Source organism: Notamacropus eugenii, chromosome 1 (assembly GCF_028372415.1).
Source record: "Notamacropus eugenii isolate mMacEug1 chromosome 1, mMacEug1.pri_v2, whole genome shotgun sequence".
In the NCBI taxonomy this organism is placed as follows: domain Eukaryota; kingdom Metazoa; phylum Chordata; class Mammalia; order Diprotodontia; family Macropodidae; genus Notamacropus; species Notamacropus eugenii.
Window position 1 is genome coordinate 212,442,554 of NC_092872.1, and position 14,072 is coordinate 212,456,625.

Below are 14,072 nucleotides of genomic sequence, written 5' to 3' on the forward strand. Positions count from 1 at the left end.
CTCACCTCTGTAGGGTCAAAACTTATCCATGTACTTGGACCTGGCCAGTTAACTGCTTCCTGAGGTTGGTCTTCTAGGTGATATCCTTTTTAGTCTACTCAAAAATGGATTTAGACTTGTTTTCTTGGAGTTGAGCACTTAGTACATCTGGTATTCTTCATAAGCTTAGAACATAGTGAAGCCTATATGGTCAAGAGTCAGGTGTTTTGCCAGTGAAATAAAATGGAAAGAATATGAAGTGAAGGCATTAAGAATGGAGAGAAGTTTGTTAAAAAAAAATAAACAGGGAAGTAAAATAATTAAAATGTCCATGCTCTGACCCAGAGATCCCACTGCTAGAAGTCAAGGTCCCATGTATACTGAAATATTCACAGCAATGCTTTTTGTGGTAACCAAGAACTGAAGTCAAAGATGTTGTTCATCAATGGGGCCTTGAATAAGCATAGTATTGGCATATGAATAGAATGGAATGTTACTGTACAACAAGAAATGGCAGCTATGGAGAATTCAGATAAACATGGGAAGACATGAACTGATGCAGAGTGAAGTCAACAGAAGTCCTAAAATCACTGTATGTATGCAATGACTATAACAACATAAACAGAAAGAACCAGTAAATGAATCTAAGTGCTGATCAATTAAATGACCAGTTTTGGCCCCAGAGCAGAGATGAGACAATGAACTTCTCTACCTTCACTGAAGAGGTGGGAGACTGGGTAGAAAATGCTATAAATAAATGCTGTTGGCTGCAACTGATAAGTTGGTTATTTTTACTGAGCAGGTTTTTTCTTTACTGTTTTTTTATTTAATTTTTGTTACAAGGAAAGTCTTGCTGATTGTTTACAGACAAACATATTAGTAAATGAATGTAATATAAAATATAAAGATTAATAACAATTAAAATTAAAGAAAAACAATAAAGGAGGGGTTCTGGAGGGCACAAGGAGAAGAGAGCACAGGGGACAATGGGGACTATTGTGGGGCCAAGATTTGGATAGCCATGAGAGCGGGGCAAAGGTTCTCAAACTTTTTTGGTCTCAGGACTCTTTTATACTCTTAAAAATTATTGAGGACCCCCAAAAGTTTTGTTTATGTGGGTTATATCTATTGATATTTACCATGTTAGAACTTAAAACACCTTAGTATTATGATGTACCCCCTGAAAGGGTCTTGAGGACTGTTTGGGATCCCCAAGTCACACTTTGAGAATTGCCAGAGTAGCAAATAGGTAGCAGGTGAAAGGATATTGGTAACTAAATCACAGATAATTCAAATTGGAACTGGGATTTTGCCCTCTATAGATTGTAGAAGAAACCATGTAACAGAGGCCTCTACCCAATAGGGTTCTTTGATGACTGAGCATTGTTTCTGTGTAGGGTGATGGCATCTGTTTCCAGGGCTTGTCTCTATCAACACTGGGGAGCTAGGAGAATAGGTTGCAGGGAATTCTACCCTGGTATTTGTCTTGAACAGTAAATATCTTGAAGTTCCTCCAAGGTTAGACTGAACTCACCCCTTTGTACTAATTCCTTAGCCTTGTCCCAAGATGTTAGAGAATGAAGCATGTCCAGAAAATAGTCCATACACGGAGTATTTCCCATATCCTAATCTCTGGGTCCACTGAAGCTTAGGCTCTCTAGTGCCAATGACATCCAGAGGGTAGGGGTATCTGTTAGAGCTTCTCTGGACCTCTAATATCTGTCCTTTCTGGCCCTGGTCCTCTACTCCTTCTGGCTCCCTGAGGTTCATGATCTCTGATGGATATGAGTGTCCTCTGGAATAGGACCGCTTCACCATCCAGGTGGTAGGAGTATGGAAAAATGAAAAGAGGATCTAGAATCCCAATACTTGGGTGCACATACCGGTTTTGACACTTATTCCTTATGTGTCTTGGGGTAAGTCACAATCTCTCTGGGACTCAGTTTCCTTATTGACAAAGTCTGGATTTTTTTTTCTGGAGATATTTTCTCCAATAGCAAATAGTTTTTCCCTCCTTGTACCCACTTTCCACCCCCAATCCTTTTGCACTTCTACATCAGGAAGACATCCCACTCCCTTACTCCAATGACCTTTGGATATTTACAAATAAATAAACCAAGTTAGCTCCTTCATGTTAGTCCTCTAACCTAAGCTATGACACCCCGCTGTAGACTGCTGGAGGTTATAGAAAGTAATTTAAGATACATACTTAACCTTTGGGGTGACAGATTAGTATTGAACTGGTTTTTGACTGCATTTTAAAAACTTCATCACCTGTTAGATGTGACCACAGTTTTCATTTATCTCCTAATTTTGGAAATTGTCACTAGTAATACTAGACCTCTGGCTTCTTTCCCAGCCGACTACCTCCAAAAAAACCTTCTGGAATGCAGAGTTGGAAGAGGCCCTAGACATCCTGTAGTCCAATCCTGCCATTTTATACTCAAACCAAATGTTTCAATAAAATTCCCAGATGCTTCTGATTCTATCAACAGGACTTCCCAACAAACGGTTTTATGTCACATGAACTTAACTCATGTTACTCATCTTTGACTGCTTCCCCATCAGCCACCAGTCTGTATACATTTATTAAGTGCCTATTATGTGGCAGACTCCAAGTTAAGTGCTGCATCGTCCTTAGTCCTGGTAGCAGTTGATCGGAAGGTTAAGTCCTGAAGCCACTATCTCAGGCATAAGGAAAGAAGTATATCAATTCATGACAGGTTGCTGGCAAAATCAAAACATCATTATCAAGGAAGCATGCTACCACTTTCAAGCCTACCTCTGGTCTCTTAGACTCTTACCCTTTCAGACAACTTAAATATTTCACATTTCTTATCTTCCAGATGAAGCCCTACAAGACCAGTCTATTTCTCAGACTCTACCATATTCCAAGAACATGAAAAATATTATTAGATTGTGAGCTCCTTGAGGGCAGGGACTGCCTTTTGCCTCTTTTTGTATCTCTAGCATTTAGCACAGTGCCTGGCACATAGTGTGCACTTAATAGATATTTATTGACTGAATACCCGATGTGCTGTGTCCTAGACTCCAAGAAAATAAGTCTAAATTCATTATTTAGTGGATTAAGAAATCTATGACCTAGAAGACCAGTTTTGTTTAGTCATTTTATTCAAATTCATGAATATGGGGTTTTCTTGGCAAAGATACTGGAATGGTTTGCCATTGCCTTTTCCAGTTCATCTTACAAATAGGGAAACTGTGGCAAACATGATTAAGTGACTTGCCTAGGGCCACACAGCTAAGTGACTGAAGCCACATTTGAACTCAGGTGTTCCTGGCTCCAGGCCCCATGTTCTATTACTCTGCTACCACAAAATGAAGAAGACTTTGACCTAGAAGACCAGTCTTAGGAAGCAGTTAATTGACCATAGGCCTTGGTTAAAGTATAAGGCCTTCCTTGATCCTACTGAAATGAGAATCTTTTACTACCTGGGAAAAATTGGGGCAGTATCAGGATCTTCTTGCTGGAAGCTGCTGATTTCCCCACCTGCATACCTGCTTCTCAGCCTAGTGGTCCCACCTGCAGCACCATGTTAGCTAGCCATGTTAGAATTAGCTGCTTCCTCAAAAAGAACCATATAAAAGCTTTGAGTCTAAGACCTGAATGATCAGAGTCCTTCTTAGTACCTATGTTTTGTATTATTCAACTGCTTTGTTTTTCCTACCCTTGCAGTTCCTATAAACTTCCTGTTTTCTGACTGGCATGGTGGACTTTCAACTACCCTTTTCTTATGTTGCTGTCTGGCCTTCTAGTATTTATGTTCTTTTGGTTCCTGTTTGTTTTCTGCTCTAATCTGTGATCTGATGTTTGTTCTGATTCTTGGTATCCATGTATTATACCCTGAATTAAACTGGCTCTCCTGATTTGGACTCTCAGCCTTGCTCCTACCCGCCCCCTCTTTTGTTTAACCTTTTTCTGCTTTAGACACACCCTACTACTTTGTGTAACTTCTATTCTACTGATGCCCCCACCTCTTCCAAGTCTGATTCCAGCTCTCCCACTTCAAATTTTTCTGGAACATTTTGTCTGGATATTCCTTTTGTCTCTATCACATCTATGTAATATCCACCTATCTACCTCCCTTCTCCGCCACCCCCACCCCAAGCCTCATGATAAGGTTCCTTATAGGGCTGTGTCATTTTTAATTTTAATATCCCTATGATGTAGCATAGTAGGTATTTAGTAATTGTTTAATAAATGAATTCAACAAAATCTGGGTGCCTAGTGTGTTTGAGGCACTGTGTTGGATACTATGGGGGACCCAAAAGTAAATGGTATAGTTCCTGTGCACAGAGAGCTTTAATCTAGATCCCTGGTCCTCCCTTGACCACTAGCTTTCAGGTTCTGCCTTGGGGATGCTCTTTGCTTAACTTCTCTCTTACCCTCCAGCCTTTCTTCCAGGTCTCCCAGCTTCTAGCCCTATAATCTATGTATGGGGGCCAATCTTCTGCATGGGCTTGGGGGAGGTGGGGCTAATACTTCCCACCAGCTACAGAACATTGTTTTTTCTTCCTCTAGTAATATTTTGCCTCAATTCTTCTTTCCAGTTAGGACAAGTTTCACATATCTTTATTCTCTTTCTTCGAACTTAACCAGTTGCAGGCTTGTATTGCATCTTTCCCCTTAATCCAGCCACACTGACCATCAGAAGACAGTCTTTGAAATTAACAAGCTAACAAATCAACAAGCCCTTTGGAAATCCAGTTTCCCTAAGATGACTCTTAGATTTTGAAAATTCAGTTTTGAAAATGTAGTCGAACTTTGCCAAAGGAGATATTTATGATTCTTTCTGGTGGTATAGGGGCAGCTAGGTGGCACAATGGATAGGGCTGGCCCTGAAGTCTCATCTTCCTGAGTGCAAACCTGGCCTCAGATACTTACTAGCTGTGTGACCCTGGGCAAGTCATTTAACCCTGTTTGCCTCAGCTCCCTCATCTGTAAAATAAGTTGGAGAAGGAAATGACAAACTGCTTCATTATCTTTGCCAAGAAAGCCCCAAATGGGATCATGAAGAATTAGACATGACTGAAACAACTGAAAACAAGACTACTATGTTGGATAGCTTGAAAATCAATGAATGTTTTTAATTTTAAAGCTAAAGGTTGTAAATGAGATCAAATCAGTCAAGGTTTGTTAAAGTCAGTTAAAGGAATTAACTCAAGACTATTCACTGGAAGGTCAAATACTGAAGCTGACATGTAAATACTTTGGCCATATAATGAGAAGACTGGGCTCATTGGAAAAGACTGTGATGGGAAAGATTGAAGGGAAAAGGCAAAGGGGACTGAAGAAGATAAGATGGATAGTGTCATGGAAGCAATGAACATGATCTTGGAAAGACTTTGGGAGATAATGGAGGCTAGAAGAGCCAAGCATGGTCCATGGGGTCATGAATCGTCAGACACAACTGAAGGACTCAATAACAACAAAGATTGTCAACTTTACAAATAAACTTAAATTCTTAGTTCCTATTTCCAACCTCTTAAAAAGCAGTTAAAAGAAGACAATGAATTGACTCATTCCATTGGGTCCTGAGCGATGTATGAAAGTCCATGAATTGCCTATTGGCATTTTCATCTTCAAATTCACTGCCAGGGCTTGTTTCTTATTAACCCACAGACCCAGCTAGTTTGCTCAGGATTCACCTTGCTCTACCTGAAGACACCATTATATTTCCTATTTTTCAGATCAACAGTTTAGTAATAATGTGCCAGATTGCCATATAAAGTGTATTATTATGTCATTTTATTGGTGGTATATTTATAAATGGTGTGACATTAATGGTATATTATTATGATTGGTATATTTTATGATTATACCTAAATGACCAGAAATGAATTATTTATAGCTGGAAGACAAATGAAAATTGTTTATAGAGAACTCCTCTCTTCCAGTTTTTATTGCTCAAACAGTAACAAAAAGACAACACATCTGAATTAGAAATATGTAACATACCTGAATTAGAAATGATATGTAATAGTGGGTGTTGAATTGATTCACTCGATCACCCAATCCCACTTAAAGTGATTAATAAAATACTCTAACTGATACCTTTATCAAAGGTATACTATGCTTCTAAATCAATCAAACAAAAGCATTATATTTATTTATGCCCTGTCACACCCTATGGGTCACAAAATAACAAGCCAGTTCAGATTCTAACCTTCTACTGTCTGGCAGTGTAGAGGAGAGAGCAGTTCCGGTCAAACCCAAGAAGGAAGCACTTGAGGGAGAAAAAGAGAGAGCCTCTGTCTCTTTCCTCCTTCCCCTCCTTCCCCTCCTTCCCTCCTCCCTCCTTTTCTTCAGATCAGAGGACCTTGTGGACTTCAAAGGCTAGAGGAGTTGGACTGGCATCCCTGGAATAGTAGTGACTGGTGACAGTGTCTGCGTCAGGAACCCAGTACTCTACAACGAAAGCTTCACCATACCTAAGGTGAACTTTAAAAGCCATCCAGGAAAAGGATTTCCAGGAGCTGTGAGTCATCCCCTTTGGCACATGTACTCTTAAGTTTGGGGTATGTTTTGTACCAATTGTTCTTAGTAGACTACCATAGTAAATGCTAATTTCTATAAGCTAATTAAGTCTGACTGAGTAATTGATTTAGAATGATAATCAAAAAGGGAAGTTCACAGATAAGGTCTTGTGAAAGACAGTACTAGAAAGTCACCCTCCAGTAGTAGGCACCCTTTGGAGGTTCAACTTACCAATTATCCAATTAGGATATAATAGACTTATAGGGTAAATAGCCCATATGGGATAATAGGGTAAAATGTGCAATTTGGCAGAACAGCTCCATCAATGGAAGTATCTGAAAATCAGAATGAGAGGAAAGAGAGAAGAATTCTCTTGAATGAGATAAAGAATGCCCAACATACAGTAGAAGTCATTGAAACAACCTTATTTACTGAATGTGAGCAAAAACGGACTTTCAGAATTGTCCTCTGGCAGCTTTCTGCTTCCTCTGCGCAGAACTACAATCTCACTCTGCATAGACAGATGGGCGAGATGACAATACAGAGAAGTGTTTCATATATCAAGATTCATTCTCCAGGCTTGCCAATTGCTGCCTTATTAAATGAAACAATGTATCTGCCTCACTTTCACTGCTTCCGTCTTTCTCTCCTTATTGCTACTCTTTTGTATAAAATCAGAGCATGGTAACATCCGTCAGAAGGGGTTAGTGACACTAGTCTCCTGTCCCTCATTTTACAGAGGGGGAAACTGCAGATCTCTTTTTTTAGGCTGGTAGTCCTTGGACTTAGCATAGCAGGAATGCAGTTTCTGTGGTTACTTTGGGGGAGAAGGGAAGGAAAGCAGAGAAAAAAGTTGAGAAAATGGATTTTTCCTTTCATTTCAGACTTAGAGGGACTGTGGATATGGAATGCTGTTGCAAATATTGTCAGACCCAAACAATGGATTGATTAGTATTCTTGAACTGCTTTTTTTCCCTTTCCTTTTAAAATCTTTGTTGTGGATGATGGGGAAGAGAAAGAGATTTGTACTACAAACAACTATGCTGTAAAAAAGGAAAGGTATCCGTAAAAATGAGTATTTTTTAAAAAGAAAAAAGTAGAGAATAACCTAACAGTGGTGATAATTTTTTTTAAATAGTAGTATACACACCTTTCAGAAGCAAAATACAAAATGAATGTGACCTCTTTTTTTTTGTCATTACAAAGTTTTATACCGTGATTGTGGACTTCTTTTTTAATCTAACTGAATAAAGCCTTGCTTAGAAATCAATAGAATGCTTGCATTCAGCCTAGTTTGTTATAGCTAATTTTGTTAGAAGGAGGTGTCCCGCATGGATTCCACTGTTTAAAAGTCTTTGCAACTAGAACAAATGAGCAGGAAAAATTAGAAAGAGGAAATAAATTTTATGAAGAACAAATAGCACAGTGTACCACATTCACTTTTGACAAATACATTCAGAAAAAAGAAGTCTTGAAGTCTCAAAGTTCATTGAACATGATGGGGTTTTGTTTTTTAAACCAAATAGAATTCCACCTGAAAACCATTGGCCATAATTAATTGTTTAGAAACTTAAATAGGAAGTGAATGACAACCTGCCCGTCTGTGTGATGGACTCAGTGCTTAAATAGGCATACACAAAGACATGCATATACACACACACACACACACACAACAATATGTCTTGCAGCAACAACATTCATTAGAGCAGCTGAGGAAGCAGAAGAGCAAATTATTTGAAAGTTAAGTGCAGTTAAGTATTAAGCTCCAAAGGAAAACCTTTCAGTCTACCTTAACTTTTCCCCTAGAGTCAAGCAATTGGCCTTGTCTCTTGAAAAGTCCTCAGTACCTGGTGAAGGCTGAGTGCCTAGGCCAGCATGGGTTACAATAATTTTTTGTGCTTTGTGCTTTGTGTCGTCAGCCCACCTAAGCTGAAGAGGAAACATGATAATGAGTATTTGTGATTCTTTTGCCTATTCCATTTCAGCAACATAGTGGAATATATCCCCTTCCCAGGGTCATCATACTTATGTTGATTTCCACTGCAAAACTTCAGACAAAGAAATGATGAATCAAAAATATTAGTTGACATTCAGTGCTATGTTGTATACAATTCTACTGGTCCACTAATTGTCATTAGTAAAAGTTTAAAAAAACGACCACTGTGAAAATGATATTTCCCATAGAACCAAACCAGAAATGGATCTGTAATTAATTAATTTTTAGTTAAAATTAATTAATTTTAAAAATTAAATTAATTAAAACATTGGGACACATTTTAATGATTTTATTGACTCATCAGCTTACATTTCTTTCCAGAAAAGAAGCTCCTTTTTCAAATTTTCTTTCTAATTTCTTACCTGCAGTCCCCAAAGGGAGCACTCTGTTCCTGGAAGAGGCTGGCTGACCCCCTGGCAGGGCTGTTGTATCAGTATCATAGGAAGGAGTAAAGTTTTACTGGATGGCCTTTGAAGTCCCTCACAACTCAAAAATTCTAAGATCCTTGATGCTAGGTGGTTTTGCACTGGACATCAAAGTCTCTGTAATCTTTTTAGAATGCACTTCATCAATAGTTAAGTCTCTCTGTGATTTGCTTGTGACATGGCCCATTGGTTTCCTCTCATCAGTCCAATGGTTGGTCACTCCAAGAAATGATTTGTGATGCATAGGAAAACAAAATGATGTTTTGTATAATATTCTGGTCAGTGGATATAGTTTGGTAAGGTCTATGGTACAAAATAAAGAACTGGGCAGACTTTCATATCATTTGTGTTATTCCCAGATCAAAAAGAAAGAGAATCATGCTAGATTGCAAGGCCCCATTAACCCAGCAGCACTTACAGTCTCATAGGCACCCAGCAGCCCACCGTCACCCTCTGAAGAATGGCTTTCTCTGGCTGCCTTCTCCTCCTGCTCCAAGATTATTCAAAGCCTTCTTTATCCTTTCTGTCAAGACCCTCTCCCTGGTTCAGCCTTAATGAGCTCAACAAAGACTGGATATTCTGAAACAGAAAATACTGTGTCAGTTTCCACATCATCTTCCACAATGCCCTTCACAAGCCTGCCTCTGTGGGGTCTGCTCAATAAGGCTGGTATAGCTCTGAGACCTTTTTTAGAGATTTGAGAACTACCTTCATCATGACATTTTTTGTGACCTGTTGGATTGTTGCAGCTGGCTCATACAATGTCTGCTTGTAACTGGTATTTCATGGAAGAATTCAAAACTCAAAAAGACAGATCCCATAATATGTAAGACAAGATTAGAAATGATACCCACTGTGGTGTGTACAATGAAATAGGAAAGCTTGTCTTTATCAAATCCCACTAATTTGAATATGATGTTTGGGAGCAGCTTATCTCTGTCCTCATTGGGCTGTAGTCCAATGTGAAACCATGGCCATTGTCAGAGCCAGTGTTGTCGCAGTCAGCGTTATCAGAGTTAGCCCTATCAGAATCAGCATTGACATGAGACAGTTGTGACATTGACAAAACCTCTACACATTTGTAGCATTTATCATGTGCCAATTTTTAAAATAATCCCTGGAAAAAGTAATGAACTGAGCGATTTTCAGTGTGTCTAGTGGCTCCTTGAACTGAGTTGGGGAATTAATGGGACCAGAGAAAGAGATGCTTTGAATAAGCTTCTTGGGGACAAGGATTGGTTTTTGCTTGTTTGTTTTCTAGTTTGTTTTTGGGACTGAGTCTGTCTATCTGGCCTATTGGAAGTGCAGCAACCACTTATGATCAGATCTTGCTGTCGATTTATCCTGGTCAGTGGATATAGCTTTATCCTGCTGTGTCTGACCAAAGCTGGTTCTCTCCTCCTCAGGCAGCCTGTTGATACCCTTCTTTCAGGGGTTCACCCTATTTTTGCTAGATTTAGGGCAAGCACATTGCAGCTCAGAACTCCTGAGCTCAAGAGATCCATAAGCCTCAGTCTCTGAAATAGCAGCAATTACAGATATGGACCACCAAATCTGGCAGACTGCTTCATTTTTGACATTGTATCCCCAGAATTTAGCACAATGTCTTGCTCATGGTGGGTTGGGTTGGACTGTCGGAACTAGATCGTCTGAGCCAGGAAAACCTAGTAGCATAATGGTTTTGTTTTTTGTTTTTTTTTATAATATATTATGATCGTGTAGGATTCATACCAGGGATGCAGGGCTGGTTCAATATTAGGAAAACTATTAGCATTATCGACCATATCAACAACAAAACTAACAGAAACCACATGATTATCTTAATAGATGCAGAAAAAGTTTTTGACAAAATACAACATCCATTCCTATTAAAAATATTGGAGAGCAGAGGAATAAAGAGAACTTTCCACAAAATAATAAGCAGTATCTACCTAAAACCTTCTGCAAGCATTATATGCAATGATAATAAGCTAGATGCATTTCCAATAAGATCAGGGGTGAAACAAGGATGTCCATTATCACCACTATTATTCAATATGGTACTAGAAATGTTAGCTATAGCAATTAGACAAGATAAAGAAATTGAAGAAATTAGAATAGGCAAAGAAGAAACTAAGTTATCACTCTGCAGATGATATGATGATATACTTAGAAAACCCCAGAGATTCAAGTAAAAAACTACTTGAAATAATAAACAATTTTGGCAAAGTTGCAGGTTACAAAATAAACCCACACAAATCTTCAGCATTTCTATATATTAGTAACAAAGCCCAACAGCAATAGATAGAAAGAGAAATCCCATTTAAAGCTAGGGTAGACACTATAAAATATTTGAGAGTTTACCTGCCAAAACAAACTCAGGGACTATATGAACACAACTACAAGACACTTTTCACACAAATAAAGTCAGATCTAAGTAAGTGGAAAAACATCAGTTGCTCATGGGTAGGCCAAGCCAATATAATAAAAAATGACAGTTCTACCTAAATTAATTTACTTATTTAGTGCCATACCAATTAAACTATCAGATAATAGTATCAAAATTCATCTGGAAGAACAAAAGGTCCGGAATATCAAGGGGACTAATGAAAAGAAATGCTAAGGAAGGTGGCCTAGCACTACCAGATCTCAAATTGCATTATAAAGCAGCAATTATCAAAACCACTTGGTACTGGCTAAAAAACAGAAGGGTGGACAAGTGGAATAGGCTAGGTACTCAAGACACTGTAGACAATGACTATAGCACTCTCCTGTTTGATAAATCCAAGGACCCCAGCTTCTGGGATGAGAACTCACTGTTCGGCAAAAATTGCTGGGAAAACTGGATAAAAGTGTGGCAGAAACTACAAATAGACTAATGTTGTTTTAAGGATGAGTTTTCACCGGGGCTGCAGGGTGAGTGTAGGTGGTATAGCTTAATGATAACCCTGGCCTAGATCATTGCTTCACTTCTGCCATTAATTCACTGAATAGTCTTAGACTATTAGACTTAGACACAACCTTTCTGACACTCAATTTCCTCATCTAAAAAGGACTGAGTTAGATGTTCTCTAAGATCCCTTCCAGTGATGTGAGAGTATTTTTATCATGACATGCAAAGAGGCAATTTCAATATAGTTTTTAAATGTATTTATTTCTATGGAGCAATATGATATGTTTTTCAAATATGTATCATTTCTCAAATGGTTCATTTTAATAGGAAATATGTTGTTTATGGCAATAGCACCAGGGCTTTAGGTCAGTGGAAGTCCATGTGCCTGCCATGCAGAAGGTTCCTAGGTTCAATCTCTAACATCTCCAGGGTTGGGCAGGGAAAGACTTCTTTTCTAGAACCCTGGAAATCCAGGACCAGTGAGTTTATGTGATACTTATTAGAGAGTTAGATGGGTCAAAAGTCAGAGTGGATAAAATGCAGCTTTCTGCTATATAAATGTAGGCTAGCTTATTTATTCACATATTTTCCATATTTCTTACCAATTTAGCAGTGGCAGAATTGGCAGCTGCAGGTTCACCCTGAGCAGGCAGGGTGTGGGGGAACAAGGAAGCCTGGGAGTTAGGACAATACTTTCTTTGCTTGTTTGTCTATTTCCTCTCAGAGCAAGGCTGAGTTGTGGAAGAGGGAGTAGTCTTGCACTGGATTGTTCCAGAGGGAGGAACAATGGGTGGAAGTTATAGACCCAGGAGGTTTTAGCTAAAGATAAGAAAAAGCTTTTTAGCAATTAGGATTTTCCAGCAATGGAATGACTGTGATATAATTCAACAATTTTTTTTTTACAAGGTGTCTAGATTCACAGGAGCATAGATTGAAATAAGAAGGGTCTTCAGTGATCATCTAATAATATTTTCTTATTTTATAGATGGGACATCTGTAGTCCAAAAAGGGCAATTTGTCCTTAGTCACATAACAGAGCCAGGATTCAAACCCGGGTCCTCTGACTTCAAATCCTACTCTTTCTACTGCTCCATGCTAACACCTCTATGATGTAGCACATCATGCTGGTTATCAGAGGGGATACAAAACCTAGTAAGAGTCTTTGCTCTCAAAGAGCTTGTAGTCAGCAGAAGAGTTGTCTCATCTTATAAAGAGCTCAAACAGGCTAGATGACCTTTTTTTTCTGAGCTTGTAGAGTCAAATTTTAGAGATCATCTAGGCCATGGGTGGGGAACCTGTGGTGTACAACCCACATGTGACCCTGTAGGTCCTCAAGTGCAGCCCTTTGACTGAATTCAAACTTCAATTCTGTGACGTTTAGATTTGGTCAAAGGGTCATGTGTGTCCTCAAGGCTGCAGTTTCCCCACCCCTGATCTAGACCGACATTCTCATATTATAGTTGAGGCAATGGAAGCCCAGAGAAGTTTAGTGAATTGCTCAAGGTTACACAGGTAGCAACAGAATCAAGGTTCAAACCCAGGACCTTTGTCTCCAAATCTAGCACTCTGCCCATGGCATTATGCCTTATTGCAGAATACATGCTTGCAATTGATGGGAACCTGGACTAGTTGAACTTGAAAGTTCAATCCATTTCTGAAGACAATGAGTCCATGGTCAATCAAGCCTGGATAGGAGTTGAGTATAGCCAGAAGGGATAACAAATTCATCATCATCATCATTATTATGGGCACCTGGTCAGAACTACGAGTCAACAATTTTAGTGTTGGGAAATGGGAGATTTGAAAGGTAACAGGCTAATGTCTGAAAGTTTAAGATTTCTCAAATAGTATATGTCGGACCATGTTAATCCCTTACTCTGAAAGCTCCATTAGCCCCTACATTGTCTCTAGGATAAAAAGGAAGCAACTCTGGTATTTAAACTCCTTCACAGTCTGACTCCAGTTCACCTTTCCAGGCTTATTACACATTACTGTCTTCTGTGTACTCTACAGTCCAGTGAAATTGGTGTCCTTGTTGTTTTGACAATCTATCATTTCTGTGCCTTTCCTCAAGCTATTCCCCATACATGGAATGTGCTCCCTTTTCAACTGTGTCTGTTAGAATTTCCAGGTCCTTTCAATGCTGATTTCCAGTATTCCTTCCTCTACAATACCCTTTTCTGCTCTCCCTGACTACTAGTGGGCCCCCTGAAATTACTCAATATATGTCATATTTATTTTTATGTGCACACATAGCTTTCTCTGATAGACTGTAAATTTGAGGGAGCTTGTTTTGACTTT

At 39.0% G+C, this 14,072-nt stretch overlaps 1 protein-coding gene across 4 annotated transcripts in view; it reads left to right on the forward strand.

The window, feature by feature from the left end:
• The window catches only part of ENTPD1 (ectonucleoside triphosphate diphosphohydrolase 1), a 102,094-nt gene that overhangs the window by 15,263 nt on the left and 72,759 nt on the right, over positions 1-14,072 (forward strand). Inside the window, exon 1 of one of the 4 annotated variants that reach the window (XM_072626349.1) lies at positions 6,311-6,479. The exons of 2 other annotated variants lie outside the window; for them this stretch is intronic. The gene's annotated coding sequence lies outside the window, so the exon portion shown is untranslated. One more of the 4 variants, XM_072626356.1, reaches the window with a different exon arrangement.